At 43.3% G+C, this 15,574-nt stretch overlaps 1 protein-coding gene across 2 annotated transcripts in view; it reads left to right on the top strand.

Moving 5' to 3' along the window:
- Positions 1–258: 258 nt before the first annotated feature.
- CSGALNACT2 (chondroitin sulfate N-acetylgalactosaminyltransferase 2) overlaps positions 259–15,574 on the top strand; it is a 34,824-nt gene continuing 19,508 nt past the window's right edge. The window contains exon 1 of one of the 2 annotated variants that reach the window (XM_080621802.1): positions 259–291. The gene's annotated coding sequence lies outside the window, so the exon portion shown is untranslated. Of the gene's footprint in view, positions 292–868; positions 1,606–15,574 lie in introns of those variants that run through there. The other variant, XM_080621801.1, reaches the window with a different exon arrangement.

Genomic DNA, 15,574 nt, shown 5'->3' with positions numbered 1-15,574 from the left:
AGCCGGGATGTGTGTTAGCCAGCGTGCGGAGCAGGGCACCCCGGAGGCGTTGGGCGGACATGAGGCTGCGGGCCCCGCTCGGCCCCCCCGGGGGCCGCCGCCATGTAGGGGGAGTGTGGGGAAGAAGTGGGCTGCTCCTCATCGCGGTCGCTACCGACGCTCGGTCCCACCCAGGAGACGGTGAGGGGCGGCCGGTGCCGTCCCCTTTAAGGGCCGCGGCGGAGACGCCCCGCCTGCTCATTTCCTAGCGCACAGGAAGTGGGGACGCGGTTCCGTGGTGGGGCTCGCGCGGTGAGTACGGTCATCTCTTGCTCCTCTGCTCTCCTACTCCTTTCCGTGGTCCTCTGCGCTCCCCACCCGGGTACTCGTCCCTTCACCTGCTCTCCCGCCGAGGAGGCTGGCCTGCGGCCGTCTCCCTGATGTCAGGGGAAGGTGCTAACCAGCTCCAGTAGTCCGGCCGGCGGGTAGCGGCATCGCGACGATTCCGTCCCCGTCTCCTGGCCGGGAGTGGTTCGGGCTACGCCGGGCGGCGCGGAGCGTGCCACGGGGCTGGGGCCAGCCCGAGCTAGTGGCCCGCGGCGGCGGGGAGGGAACGGGAGAGGAGGGGGCTGCGCTCCGACCGGCCCCTGGTGCCCGCTCCGCTTTACTCTGGGGTGGCAGCGGTGCCGGGGTGTAGACAGATGAGCTCCAGACGGCTCCTAATCGCCCTCGTGGCGGGGGCCTTACAGTCTTGATTCGGTTTTTATTTTAGCGCTGTCTCGACAATAAAATTAATCTCTCTTCACGGGTGCGTTTCCATTGCTTTGACTAGCCTTAAATGTGCTGGAGAGTGATTTTTTTGGAGATGGGCGCATTTGGGGACAGCGTAGGAAATGCGGTGAGATTCATCTGTGCAGAAGGCATCAGTGCTGATCTCCCGTATCTTGCTATGACCAGGCGTTGGTAGCGCAGATCTGGGGCGGTCATCTCCCAGTTAAGTGCACGGGCTGGCTGACTGGGGGTTGCGTCTGAGCTCGCTCGGGCCGCTAGAAACCCCAAATCCTCTCACCTTCCTCCCAGAAATAGTGGAAGTGATGATAAGAGGGCACTCAACTGTTTTCAGCGGGATATTTAGACTTAACTATGGTTTACATCTCCACCTTTTTGTCAGCCAGCTTCTTGCTCTGTAAATTCTGTGCTCTTAAAAACTGTGAAATTGGAATGTATTGATATTGAACATGAAAAATAAAATTCTATCATTGTTATCGATCTATTAATCCTGAAGCAAACTCATTTGTAGGAGAAACACTAAAGCAGAAACAGGGAGGTTGCCATTTGCTAGACAGCTTTTAAAACTGAATGTACAAAAAGTTAAACTTGAATCTACATGTTTCTAATGAAGTATAATCCAGATCTGTTTAATTAACATTTACTCTATTCTGTGGGTTTGTAGTTGTGTGTGTTTGTGGCTTGGGGTTTTTTTGTTTGTTTGTTTTTTTTTTTTTCCTCTTCAAGCCTCTTTATCAGGTGGAAATTGAGACACTGATCTCTTCTACTGAGTTTGATGGAGAAGGACCAAGTATGTTCTGTTGCTCTGATGGGTAACTCGAAGAGGTGCAAAAAAGAGTGAGTTTGTTCTAACAGACTGCTTCACAGTCTAACAGACTGTTCCTATCCTGCTTCACGGTGTTTGAAGGAAACTTCTGGCTTCTCTTTGTTTATTAGCTAGATAGTGAGTCCCCAAACACTGTCAAAGACAGTGGCTTGGAAGTATTCCCAGTAGCTGTCAGTGGACATAGATGTGTTTTTCTGACTGGGTGTTAGCTATGAACTTCAGTTATACCCTGAGGCTTTTATGGACAACTCTTTGCCAGTAAGTCCTTATTGTAAGTATCAAGAGACCTTTACTGATTGCTACAGTGCTGCTATTCTAAACCATCAGTATGCTGAGAATGAAAGGAAGAACAATGATTTTTGAAGTGCAGGACTGTACAGCACAAACACATTGTTTCGCTTGTCTGTTCCTGGTGTAAACCCATGAAAACCTCAGTATGATTAAGATTACCTGATCGTGAATAGTTTTTTTCCTTTCTTGATCCCATGACTCTATTTCAGTGTCCTTCTCAGGCTTACAGGGGGAAGGAAAAAAAAAACCACCAAAAAAAAAAAGCCCAAACAGAAAACCTTAAACCTGTCATTAAGGCTGCTGCATCATAGTAGAAGTTGTACCAAATTATTCTTGAATTTGAGTTCTTTGCAGTTAAGTTCCAGTCCTGGGATATAGGTCTTCCCAAGTCAGAGATGACTCAGATGATGAGAAGCATTGTTTGAGGGCATAGTTAAATGTAAGCAGCTGCAGTCTGTTGCCAATAAAACCCACAAACATATCTGGAAAAACAGTTTCTACCTCTGCTGCACAGTACTTTTGTGCCTGCAAGAAGTGTTTTGTGGACCTCTTTGTTAAAAGGATCACCAGAATGACCTCTGCTTTTAAAAGAGATAAAACTAAACTCGGGGAGGGAGGGTATGAGAAACATGAGGCCAGGTTTTTTACTGCAGAAAACAAATTGCACAATGTTTTTCATAACTCTGAAACAGCCTGTCATCGTGAAGCAAGCTTCATGACTTGCAGTATTTTCTCCTTAAATAATGTTGAAGCAGGAACTTGGGATAAAACTTTGGCTTTGAATAAGCACTGGAACTTATAATGTGCTTGGTTTTTTGTTAGTGCATCTGTCCCTCTAGAAGACCAGCTCTCCAAAATAAAAGTATGGGAAGAGACTACAATAATCTTGCTTCTGGAAAAATAAAAAAGCAAATAGGGATTTCAAACACAAGACTTTCTTAAGTAAATAAATCTTAGAGTTCTCAAAGGGCACCATGAAAAGAAAGTGTTTCAGAAGCATAATAGCTTTTGTAAAAAAGGGAAAAAAAAAAAAAAAGATACTGTGCTTTATCAATGCAATTAATTATGTTCTTGCAAGCTTAGTGCTGGAAATGGGAAAATGTGATCATAATTCTCAAGACATACATGAAGAAATAAAATGTTTTGTTTTTTTAAGGGAATGGGAATACAGTTTTACTTTTGAGTTACAGCCACAGCTTCAGTTTCAGAACACCAGAACAGTTCCAGTCTGAATGATGATTAGAAAAGCCCAGAAAATCCATTAATATTGTTGTTCATTGGAAAAATCTAAAACTGCACAATTACTGTAATACTCTTAATTTCTTTTTTATGAAGCTCTTTTGAAAAGCAATAAACATTTCTAAAGGCAGGAACAGTTCTGCAAGTTACAGCCCTCCTTGTCATCAGTGTCTTCTGGTGCGAAAGGAGTGAGACAGGATAGTCTTGAGGCCTTTTTTAGGTGCATCTACTTGCTGCTTTCACCTAAGACTGTTTAAGGCTGTGTTTATCTTGTGTATCCCTGAAAATGTAGACAGGTGGGTTAGACAGCTTAATGGTTCTTGCGTATCTTACACTTTGATGTGTGTCTAATCTAAATTGATGATTCTGGTGGCCACGGCTAGCTGAGAAACTGCTTAAAAACTAGATAATCATTGAAGCTGTGTGTAGTCACTAAAGATCAGATGTTGAAGGGGAAAGGAAAATGAGCTGCTTCCTGAATCCTGGAAGATTTTGCTGCGCATGAAAATATGGCACACTAAAACACCTATGGGAAGCTTGTACATTTTATATGCTGGCACTAGGTTGCCCATACTGGTTCTTCTTGTTTGTAGTAAGGCTAGTAGTAGACACTTGCTCCACAATTATTTCAGAGTGGCACATAGTGGGAAGTATATTTTGGAATGATCTCTGCTTTACCCTACCTGTTTTTAGAGGCTGTTCCCATTCACAGACCACCAAATGCTCTGAAACTTATTAGTGAGTTGATAAAGCTGGCAAGCCATTGCAGGTACTGTGAGCGTGAATGTGAGCATTGGAAAGAGCATCAATGGTGTGTCAGTGTTTCAAAGCAAAGTTCAGAGTAGAATCATAGAATAGTTAGGGTTGGAAAGGACCTTAAGATCATCTAGTTCCAACCCCCCTGCCATGGGCAGGGACACCCCACACTAAACCATGCCACCCAAGGCCTCATCCAGCCTGGCCTTAAACACCGCCAAGGATGGAGCATTCACAACCTCCCTGGGCAACCCATTCCAGTGCCTCACCACCCTCTCAGTAAAGAATTTCTTCCTTAGATCCAATCTAAACTTCCCCTGTTTAAGTTTTAACCCATTACCCCTTGTCCTGTCAGTACAGTCCCTGATGAAGAGTCCATCCCCAGCATCCTTGTAGGCCCCCTTCAGATACTGGAAGGCTGCTATGAGGTCTCCACACAGCCTTCTCTTCTCCAGGCTGAACAGCCCCAACTTTCTCAGCCTCTCTTCATATGGGAGGTGCTCCAGTTCCCTGATCATCCTCGTGGCCCTCCTCTGGACTTGTTCCAACAGTTCCATGTCCTTTTTATGTTGAGAACACCAGAACTGTACACAATACTCCAAGTGAGGTCTCACGAGAGCAGAGTAGAGGGGCAGGATCACCTCCTTTGACCTGCTGGTCACTTTCCTTTTGATGTAGCCCAGGATACTGTTCGCTTTCAGGGCTGCGAGCCCACACTGAAGCCGGCGCATGTTCATTTTTTCATCGACCAACAGTATCGAGATATGACTTGAGATGAGGAAGCTATGATGTGAGGAAATCTTGCATGTACTTTTTTTAATCTAACCATTTCCTGTCATTCTTAATAATCTCCAACTGTAATGAAAAATAACGATAGTGATTGGCCCTGTTACTGGTTAGTGTCTGCCTGCAGTTCAGGTGCCTTCCAGCACCATGCTCTCGGGTCTGATGACTTCCTTTCTCCCTTATCGTGGTTCTGGGAAGTTCTTGATCTAGACCCCATCTGACTGCCTGGCCTGCAGGGGAGGGGATGAGTGTGTCTAGTAGGTGCCTTTGAAGATTGTTGGCAGCTGTGCTGGTGGGTGAAAGAAAAGGCGGGTGTGCCTTTGTTTTTCTTACACCTTCTTCCTCCTTCATATTAAACAAGTCTTTCACTGGTGGAGTGGGTGGGTGATAAAGGGCAGGTCTGTCTCACTGTTTTTCTTGCCCTTTCTTCCTCACCTATACTAAAGGCTGCTGTTCCACTGGTGAAGAGGATCCTTCTCCTCCATGGTACTGGGTTTTCTAGTACAGGTGTCATAGTGGCTGTCTGGAAAGCCTGGATCAGTGCCAGGCAGGCAGTGTACATGTCCTGCTGGTGTCAAAAGTGAGTGTTCCAGTCAGCTTCCCTACTATGGCCAGAAATGACCTAAACTGTTAATTAATGCATAACTTCAGTAGACAGAGGGATAAGAACATTTACCTGTGGGAGTTTGAGTGTATGTACGCTATAGGTGACTAAATTAAAAATGTGCAGACCTAAAGTAACACTTGAGTTCTCCAGAAAGTTGCATACAAAGCTAGGCTAGTTTTGTATTAACGTATTTGGGTTTGGCAATCAAGGAGACTAGTCCCAGATAATCTTGTAGGGAAAAAGGCCCTAATAATTTTTCAGATGCCAGTTACTAGAGAAAGACATGGAAGGACAGTTTCTGGCTTGCAGGTGTGTAGTTGTAGAAAGCTTTGAGAGTTTAGAGCTGAGGTGCTGCTCTACAGAGATGCTGTAATTAATTTTGTTTGTAGATGTTGTGGGTATTTTCAATGACATTTAACATGTGACAGTTAATTGTAGCAAGGTAGCTAACCAGGCAGATTTTCTGCTACTCTAGTTGTTGTGCATGTCTGGTGTTTGCATATGCCTGTCTTCTCTGTAGACACAGTAGAAATAATACTTAAATGATTCTTCTGGCTTTAGCTTGTGTTTCTGTTGCAAGGGCAGGTGTTGAGCAGTGGCGCACAGAAAGCAACTGAAGCTCACTGGGAGCACTGCTGCAGTTAAAATGCATTAAAGCAGAGGAAATGATGTAAACGAGCTTGTGTTTTGAAGCACACTCAGAAAATACAAAATGCTAGTCTTGAGCACAGTTGAGGCTCTCTGGTAATAAATGGAGGGCAAGGTCATCAGTTTCTATGAAATAATATCTGTCCTGGAAGAGTGTTTTGGGAGATAGCTTTCAGATGACATGTGGTAGCACTTCTGCTGTCTCTTAAAGGTTTCTCCAAGCAGCGGTGTCAAAAAGAAGATGCTTGTCAGCACTCTTGATACTACTCAGCCCTGGAGGCAGCAAATGGCTTGCATGTCTCATAGCTCTCTGGTAGAATGGAAATTAAGACTGCTGAGCGATAATATTTTAGCCTGTCTTTCATGTAATCTGGGAGCTTCTGCTACAGGTAGAAGCCTTCTAAAGAAAAGATGTACAGTTTGCAAAGTAGGAGAATGAGTATTGGTTGTGGTTGGTACTGGCTGGACAGGGGCTGATATGACTTTTGTGCCTGCCTCTTCCCAGGGCGGTTTGGAAGCAGTGCTCCAGTGAGATGTCTGTGCAGGGCAAGCTGCCCCAGTGCTCCCAGTGTTTGGAACAGGACTGCATTCTAACTTCTAAAATGCTGTATTACATTCTGCTATTGTTTGGTTTGGGTTGTTTTTTTTCCAGATTTTAGACGTAATCCAGTGACTTTGAATTTTGCATTTAACCTTTCAGAGTTGCTCTTTAGTTGTTTAGGGTTTCTATCAGAGGTTCTCAGAGCTTCTATTAGAGGTTTACCTGGATAGATGGAGAGGTGGAAGTATAATAACGATTTAAGTTGGTCTGAGGGGCCAAGAGAAGGCAACAAAACTTACCAATGTTCAAATAGCTGCTGGTAGACCTATGTGTTAGATGTGGCACTTTGAATAATTGTGACGATTACCTGTGGTAATAACCTGTATGTTCCTGCTGGGAAGCAAAACTACAAAAAAAAAAAAAAAAAAAAAAAAATTTGTGAAATATGAGTAGAACAGAGGAATGGCATGAGAAACCTGGAAAACTCAAGAGGTTTGTAGAAGCTCCTGGCTTTTCTCCCCTCTGAATTACAATTGTCTCTTCCTGAACAGAAGAGGAAAGATGATCCAAGTGGTCTAAAGACTGACTTCTGGGACTTGAAAAACAAAACAGAGATGGAGCACAATAATGTGAAGTGTTGAGTGTTTGACGTTTCTATTTTTCATACTGTGTCTTTTTCAATGCAAGGCAACTTTAAAAAAAACCCAAACAAACCAAGATTGATAGTTCTGACAAGCTGCTAGCTTCTGTGCTTTCAGTGAAGCCTGATACTGCTAGTCCTTTAAGAGTAAGTTAATGCTTAGTTATAATGTCAAATTAAAAAATTACAGATTACTTAAGTGCATCTAGCTGTGCTTCTGAAACACACCAGATGTTTCTCAGTTGCTTGGCATACAGCTTTCACTTCTAGTGACACATTCATGGCTGATCTGTTGTGCTGAAAGCAGAACCTAAACTGCTGCTCTGATTTTTAGCCATTCTAAAAATATTTGTAGGTTATGTTCCTCCTTCCATCTTAGATTCATGGACTGAGGACTAGGAAAGTGAGCCCAGTCTTGAGTACCACATGTGAACTTAAGCTAACTGATTCAGTTTAAGAAAAACTTGAGTGGTTGATTTCCAAGGCAGCATTTTTCTCAGGACTTCTGTATCATATTGTTTTTTAAGCCAGTTTTAGGTATTTTACCAGTTGGACAAAATGCACAGAAATGTCTTCCAGTGGTCACTTCAGAAGTTTTATTGCTCTTCAAACTTGGAGTGAAGAGATTTCTATGCAGATATTGGTCCAGAATACCCCCTACAAAATTTGGCAGTAAATTGCAACTTTAATGAGAACACTGCTGTGGTAGTATTCAGTGTACAATTGTCCAATTAAACTTTTTATGAATTTTAAATCAGTTGTGTTTGTATGTTTCTGCTTTAAAGGCATATATTCATAGAAGTCTGAAAGTCTTTTTAAGAAAGTTGGACACACTTGAGAATTTAACTACTTGCTATTTTCACTTCAACTGCTACCACTTCATCATAACCTGGATTTTTACCTCCTTGAAAACAGTATAGCTCTTACCATAGAAAAATTAGGAGGTAAAAATAAAAATTAAAAAAAAATAAATATTCTAAGTCTTCCACAGGATTAAGTTTTTAACTGTTGGGGGTTTTTTTGTGTGTGGTTTTTGGTGGGGTTTTAAAGACAGCTAATTAGCTGGCCAAATGTTGGAACACCCTGGCTAAGAACATTTCCACAATGGAAAATTTTAGTCATGCTAAGTGTCTGATTTGTTAATGAATAGAAAATGGCATCAGCAAAAATGTAGGTATGCTGTGCAAATGCTGTGCACCCAAGCTAGGATCACTAGTTGTCTTTTAATATTCTATTGCGTTTGCTGAGGCGTGTTCATCTTGTGTGGGGGAAATATTTAGCTGGGGCCTCATAAGATGTTTAGATGCTTTGTGTGTCTAAAGAATATTTTAGCTTTCCTTATTCACTGTAAGGTGGTGCTCTTTAAGTGTAACTGGTTTTTCTGTCCTTTTAAAACAGGCTGTTTTCCTTTGAAATAAAAAACCCCAACAAAATGAAACAACCCAACCTCCCTCAGCATTACCCTTTTGAAGACTACTGGGCATTGTAACTTGTTGGGGGTTTTACTGCTTCTTGCTGCAGCTGTTGCTCTGTCATACAAAAGGAGTATAAAGATTTTGCTGGATGTACTGTAGTAGAGACTATGATGCATCCTTGAAGATAAGCTAAAGTTGCTGTTAAGAACTGTGATTTAGTCTTGCTTAAGCTATCCTCTGCAGTAATGTAGCTGTCCTTTAGCCTGTTAGTGTGCAGCGTTACATGCACTGTTCTGAGGTCAGCTTTCAGTGAACAGACCTGAATACTGCTGTCAATTGGGTAAGGCTGCTCAGGTGGTGTGCCCTGGACTGGGAGCCAGCCTCACTGCCGTGTTACTGTTGCCCATGTAATTTATACAGTCCCTCACAGATCATTTTGTTAATAAGTGTTTTGCAAAGCACATGGTAAAAGTAGGTCATATCTTTGCCTAATAGTTGTGTAAAAAAACTATCATTGCTTACAAGATGTTAGGAATACCAGGAGAAAGTGCGTCTTGATAGTTGTACTAAGGTAGCTACTTGTTCTTTTGTTCCCAGTTATAGGTTGAACTTTAGTAACCAATAGGGTTGGCAAAATAAGTGTGGACATATAATAGTAGTGTTCTTTCAATGCCCTTTCAGTAAGGGGAAGAAGACTTGCTTCTCTAAGTTTGGAGTTTGAGGGTCTTTTGCCAGGTTTAGAAAGAGGAATAGTGCCTACAGCAGTGCAAAACCCTACAAGCTAAATAGTGTAAATTATAGGAAAAGGTGTGTAAGATAGAAAGGTTATTCATCCTATGGCAGCTGAAGGTAGTGAGTCTTTCAGGATAGCTATTCAGTAATAATTTTAAAACAAACAAGCCAACAAACAAAACTCCTTCAGCTACCCTTATCTAGGAGGTTTTACCTAGTAGTTTCTTTTTCTTGCCAAGCAGATGTCTATCTTCATAAGAACAGTAAAGTGACCGTAAGTTGACTTTTATTTCCTGGCTTTATCTGAAATGGGATAATACTGACCAGCATAGTTAAGGTATAGCTGGTTGGTTTTCAAGTTCCAATTTTTTTTTCAAGTTCCAATCCCGACTAGAAGGAAGTGCAGCAGGAGGGCCAGGAGACGTCCTTGGATGGATAAGGCACCGCTCAGGAAAATTCAAAAAAAAAAAGAGGCTTATGAAAGGTGGAAGCAGGGACAGGCGGCCTGGGAAGAATACAGGGATGTTGTCTGGGAAGCTAGGGACCAGGTTAGGAAAGCTAAGGCCCGGTTAGAATTTAAACTTGGCTAGGGACATTAAGGATAACAGGAAGGGATTTTGTAGGTACGTAGCGAATAAAAGACAGACTAGGGACAACGTAGGCCCCCTCTGGAAGCTATCGGGAGAACTGGCTACTCAGGATTTGGAGAAGGCTGAGGTTCTTAATGACTTCTTTGCCTCGGTCTTCACTGGCAAAGACTCTGACTGCACCGCCCAAGTCTTGGAAGGCGGATGCAGGGACTGTAAGAATGAAGACCGTAGGCCCACTGTAGGAGAGGATCTGGTTTGAGACCATCTTAAAAACCTGAACGTACACAAGTCCATGGGACCTGACGAAATCTGTCTGCAGGTCCTGAAGGAGCTGGCGAATGAGGTTGCTAAGCCACTGTCCATCATATTTGAAAAATCATGGCAGTCAGGTGAACTTCCCGATGACTGGAAAAAGGGAAATATAACCCCCATTTTTAAGAAGGAGAAAATGGATGACCCGGGGAATTACAGACCAGTCAGTCTCACCTCTGTGCCTGGCAAAATCTTGAAGAGATTCTCCTGGAAGGCACGCTAAGGCACATGAGAAACAAGGAGGTGGTTGGTGACAGCCAGCATGGCTTCACTAAGGGGAAATCCTGCCTGACCAATTTGGCCTTCTATGATGGGGCCAAGGAACTGATGGACAGGGGCAGAGCAGTTGATGTCATCTACCTGGATTTGTGCAAAGCGTTCAACACTGTCCCACATGACATCCTTGTCTCTAAACTGGAGATACATCAATTTGATGGGTGGACCACTCGATGGATGAAGAACTGGCTGGATGGTCGCACGCAAAGAGTTGTGGTCAATGGCTTGATGTCCAGCTGGAGACCAGTAACGAGTGGTGTCCCTCAGGGATCGGTGTTGGGACCTGTCTTGTTCAACATCTTTGTTGGTGACATGGACAGTGGGATTGAGTGCGCCCTCAGCAAGTTTGCCGATGACACCAAGCTGTGTGGTTCGGTTGATACGCTGGAGGGAAGGGATGCCATCCAGAGGGACCTCGACATGCTTGTGAGGTGGGCTGATGCCAACCTTATGAAGTTTCACCATGCCAAGTGCCTTAAGGTCCCAAGACCTAGGTCGGAGCAATCCCAGGCACAGCTACAGGTTGGGCAGAGAAGAGATTCAGAGCAGCCCTGCAGAGAAGGACTTGGGGGTGTTGGTCGATGAAAAAATGAACATGCGCCGGCTTCAGTGTGGGCTCGCAGCCCTGAAAGCCAACTGTATCCTGGGCTGCATCAAAAGGAGCGTGACCAACAGGTCAAAGGAGGTGATCCTGCCCCTCTACTCTGCTCTCGTGAGACCTCACTTGGAGTATTGTGTACAGTTCTGGTGTTCTCAACATAAAAAGGACATGGAACTGTTGGAACAAGTCCAGAGGAGGGCCACGAGGATGATCAGGGAACTGGAGCACCTCCCATATGAAGAGAGGCTGAGAAAGTTGGGGCTGTTCAGCCTGGAGAAGAGAAGGCTGTGTGGAGACCTCATAGCAGCCTTCCAGTATCTGAAGGGGGCCTACAAGGATGCTGGGGATGGACTCTTCATCAGGGACTGTAGTGACAGGACAAGGGGTAATGGGTTAAAACTTAAACAGGGGAAGTTTAGATTGGATCTAAGGAAGAAATTCTTTACTGAGAGGGTGGTGAGGCACTGGAATGGGTTGCCCAGGGAGGTTGTGAATGCTCCATCCTTGGCGGTGTTTAAGGCCAGGTTGGATGAGGCCTTGGGTGGCATGGTTTAGTGTGGGGTGTCCCTGCCCATGGCAGGGGGGTTGGAACTAGATGATCTTAAGGTCTTGGGACCTTAAGGCACTTGGCATGGTTAAACTTCATAAGGTTGGCATCAGCCCACCTCACAAGCGTGTCGAGGTCCCTCTGGATGGCATCCCTTCCCTCTGGCGTATCAACCAAACCACACAGCTTGGTGTCATCGGCAAACTTGCTGAGGGCGCACTCAATCCCACTGTCCATGTCACCAACAAAGATGTTGAACAAGACCGGTCCCAACACCGAAGTAACTTTTTCCTACAGGTTCCAATGCCTGACCTACTTGTCTGTGGTATCCTATGAGTACTACTATGATCCTTGTGCCAAAGGCCTGATTTCCTCCCCCCCATTAGGAGCTAAACAAATGCATAAAGTTACCTATTGCATATATGCTCATGCACTTTAATTTGCATAATTCACAAATAATTCATTGAAGGCTGTTCATAATGCATGCGGTAGTTCTTAGTTCTTGTGTTGACTGTATGGTGGGTTTTGTTTGTTGTTGGTTTTTTTTGGCTTGATTTGTGTGGGTTGTTTGGTTTTGGTTGGTTTTTTTTTTTCCTTTTCCACATCCTCAATTAAAATTCAGGTAAGATGCTCAATGTGCAGTCATCATTGTCCCCCTGCACCTTCCATGGAACTCAAGCTTTAGCAATGTTTACCAGCAGGACTTAATAACAAAGAAGGCAGAGAATGCATAGGAGCAATGCTAAATTGATAGCTCAGCTTTATACTGGGCTCTTAGCTGATGAGCAGCCAGGTGAAGCTGGCTGCAGAAACACAGATGACTACATATCTGATATTGCTTGGAGTCTGTTGTGTGAGCCAAATGCAACCATTTTTCATATTTATCAACCAAGTAGAGCTGATAAGCTTATAAGAATGAAGAATCACAGATTTTGGGGTTGAATTAGATTTGTTGGGGACTGGTTGTCACCTCATCTTCCAAGGCAGATGTCTCACTTTGTTTTGTTGGGGCTTTTTGTTTGTTTGGGGTTTTTCAGATCTGCAGTGTCTGGAAAAACAACTTTTTTTGCACAAACTGCTCTGTCCCATTGAGGGGTGTTAGTGTGTAGTCTTACATGTTTGGTCCTATACAGTATTGTCCATGTGAGCATGCCAAGGTAATGTGCATATGATGGGAATGCTGGGAAAGGTACAGAGGAGGATATGAGGAAATTTTGATAGAAATAACTAAGAGGTAGCTGGAAGAAAAAAATCACTGTAGTGTCAGATACTGTGAGTAGCAAAGCTGGAGTTCTTTACTTAGGCACTGAAGTTGCATGTTATGACTGGAACAGTGTACTATGCTCTAAACTGTTGAAAAGTTAAAAATCAGCTGATGCTTGAGCACGATGTGATTGATTTACCACAGACAGTGGTTGTGATGTGTGTATAAGTGCAACTTTCAGATTCTTCAGGATTTATTATTAAACTGGTAAGGGCTAAAATACTTCATGATTGTTTCAACTTTCCTACTGGCTTTCTTGAATACATATTTTCTTTCCATAAATTTATAGTGGGTTTCAGCTTCTTTCCTGTCCAGAGTTGTATGTGTGTGCCTGGAGGCAGAGCTGTAGCTGAAAGTAAATTAGATGGTAGAATTGTGATAAAAACCATGTTCTTTACAGACAGTGCAGTGTGGGTGAGATGCTAGACTAAAAATTAGCTTTCTGTGGAAAATGAGAAATGTGGCCCCTTACTCTTCTCTTGGATATTTTTTTTGTCCTCTTGGCTTTTCCTTTTCTATTAACCTTCCCAAGAGCCGAAAAATCTGACTTTGGCACTTGTTTGACTAGAACTGTATAAAAAAGCCCTGAACACATTTCTCTGTGTCTTTTCTGAGGCTATGCCTCCGTGTACTGCACACAGCAGAAATTATGTTTCCGTGTACTTGGGTATGGTTTGAGGTTTCTCACTCTAGGGTTTATGCAAAGATTATCTGTGACAGCAAAGACAGTAAACTTGTTTTGTGCTGGTTTCAGTGAGTGAGAAGAACTCTGTGTGCAGTGTTTCTCTGACATTCATAAGCAATTCTGTTTTCAGTGATACTCTTCAGAGTAAGAAGGGATTATATTGACCTTATGTTTTCATTGTGTAACTTGCCAAATAGAGAAGTATTTGTGTGTGGAGGGGGGTTTAAGACTGTGAATATCTGTGGCATCTGGGTGAAATTATGAACCATAAAGGAACTATGAAAATCAGCTGGAATTTCATAAGCTGCTAAACTATGACCATCTAGGGTCCTGAAGGAAAAGGACATGTCTAAAGTAGAACATGCTAAAATGAAGAATGTCCATTGATACAGTCTGGCATGAGGCCAAGTGTTTACTGAATTAGGTCACTGCTTTAAGTGTGAATGTTTCCCGTCTTTAGAAAGAGGTACTCATCCTTTGCAACAAGGAACAGAAACAGAATGGTAATATAATAAAAACAAATTTAAAAGCATTTTCAATTAACATGCTGGTCTATTCCCTTGTGCTTGGAGAATCAATGAGCTCTTTTGTAAGGAACAGAAATGTTTCCATAGTTGAATATACATCAGGCCCTGGAAATGTAGGAAGAATAACAACCAGTTGCTTCTGGAAAACTTGCAAATCTTCGTAAGCATTGCATAAGCCTCAGATGTCTTGTTATTTGGAAATCACAGGGAGTATTGTAAATAGACTTGTTTCGAAGAATTGAAATAATGTGAAATACCAACATGTGCAATTTAAAGATTTGGAGCTTAATCTTCAAACACTGAAGTGCTGATCCCAAGGCCTTCTGTGTGATTACTTATTTCCACATATCTTATTGTTCTTTTTTGTAAACTTCAGATGTGCCTTGTGACAATTAATTTTCCTATTGTGATTCTTGGGATCCTGTGTGTTTTTGCTCATTCTGGGGTTTCACAGACTGCTTTCTCTTGTAATCATCTTCTACAGCCTGGGAGTATTTACTGAAATTCCTAAAATAGTGCTGTGCCAGGCCTAATTCATATCAAATTTGGGTTGTAAATACGTAAAGCTAGTGCTTTTCTGAAAAGAGAGCATTGTGAAACAGAGGGCTTGTAAACCCTTCTTTTCTGATGGGGTGAGAATTAGGATTCTTACTGGCTTCATTCGTGCCTTCCAAGGATGAAAGATGAAAATCGTATCTGACTCCTTTAGGGTGACTCTTAGCAGAGTTAATACTTGGTGAGGTGGAGATGGGGAAGGAAGAGATAGCAAGTGTGCTGTAGCAAATTAACTCACCCCTTCAGCTCTCCATGTGCAGTTTAAAATTTTAACGTTGTTTAGCATAGCTGTCTGCACAAACACTCCTGGCCTTTCAAGGCCACAGGGAAGCTGTAGTGGGAAAGATGCCTGTTCTTTATGGTGTTGCCTGAAAACTGTCAAAGATAAATAGGCAAAGCCTATCTTGTGCAAAAAGGCTGTCTTGTTAATAAGATTGCCACTAGCTCACTAAAAAAGAGTTTTGACTAATGAAGGAATAATTAAAGCCTAGAAGGAAAAGAACCAGTGAGCTCTTTACAGCCTACTGCACATAGTTTCCATTGCTTCAGAAACAGCTTGTTGTTTCTCTTCCGTAAGCACCCTTGAAGGCAGTGTGCCACAAAACCGCCTGCTGGTGTGTCCTGGGTTCTAGCCCGGCTAGCTCAGTCGGTAGAGCATGAGACTCTTAATCTCAGGGTCGTGGATTCGAGCCCCACGTTGGGCGCCAAAAAAGAACTGTCGTGGTTTAAGCCCCGGCTGTAAATTAGAACCACGCAGTCTACTTCCCCCCCCCCACTCCCCAGAGGGATGGGGAGGAGAATCGAAAGAATATAACTCCCACGGGTTGAGATAAGAACAGTCCAGTAACTCAGGTATAACACAAATCACTACTGCTGCCACCAATAATAATAATGATAAGAGAAATAACAAGGGAAGAAAATATGATACCGCTCACCGGAAAAGAGCCCGACCAAAAAGAGGACGTGCC

The sequence above is a fragment of the Psittacula echo genome (assembly GCF_963264785.1).
Source record: "Psittacula echo genome assembly, chromosome: 6".
NCBI classification, from domain to species: Eukaryota; Metazoa; Chordata; class Aves; order Psittaciformes; family Psittacidae; genus Psittacula; species Psittacula echo.
The sequence above is the reverse complement of the archived record's forward strand: the minus strand, read 5'-3'. Positions and strand labels throughout refer to the sequence as shown.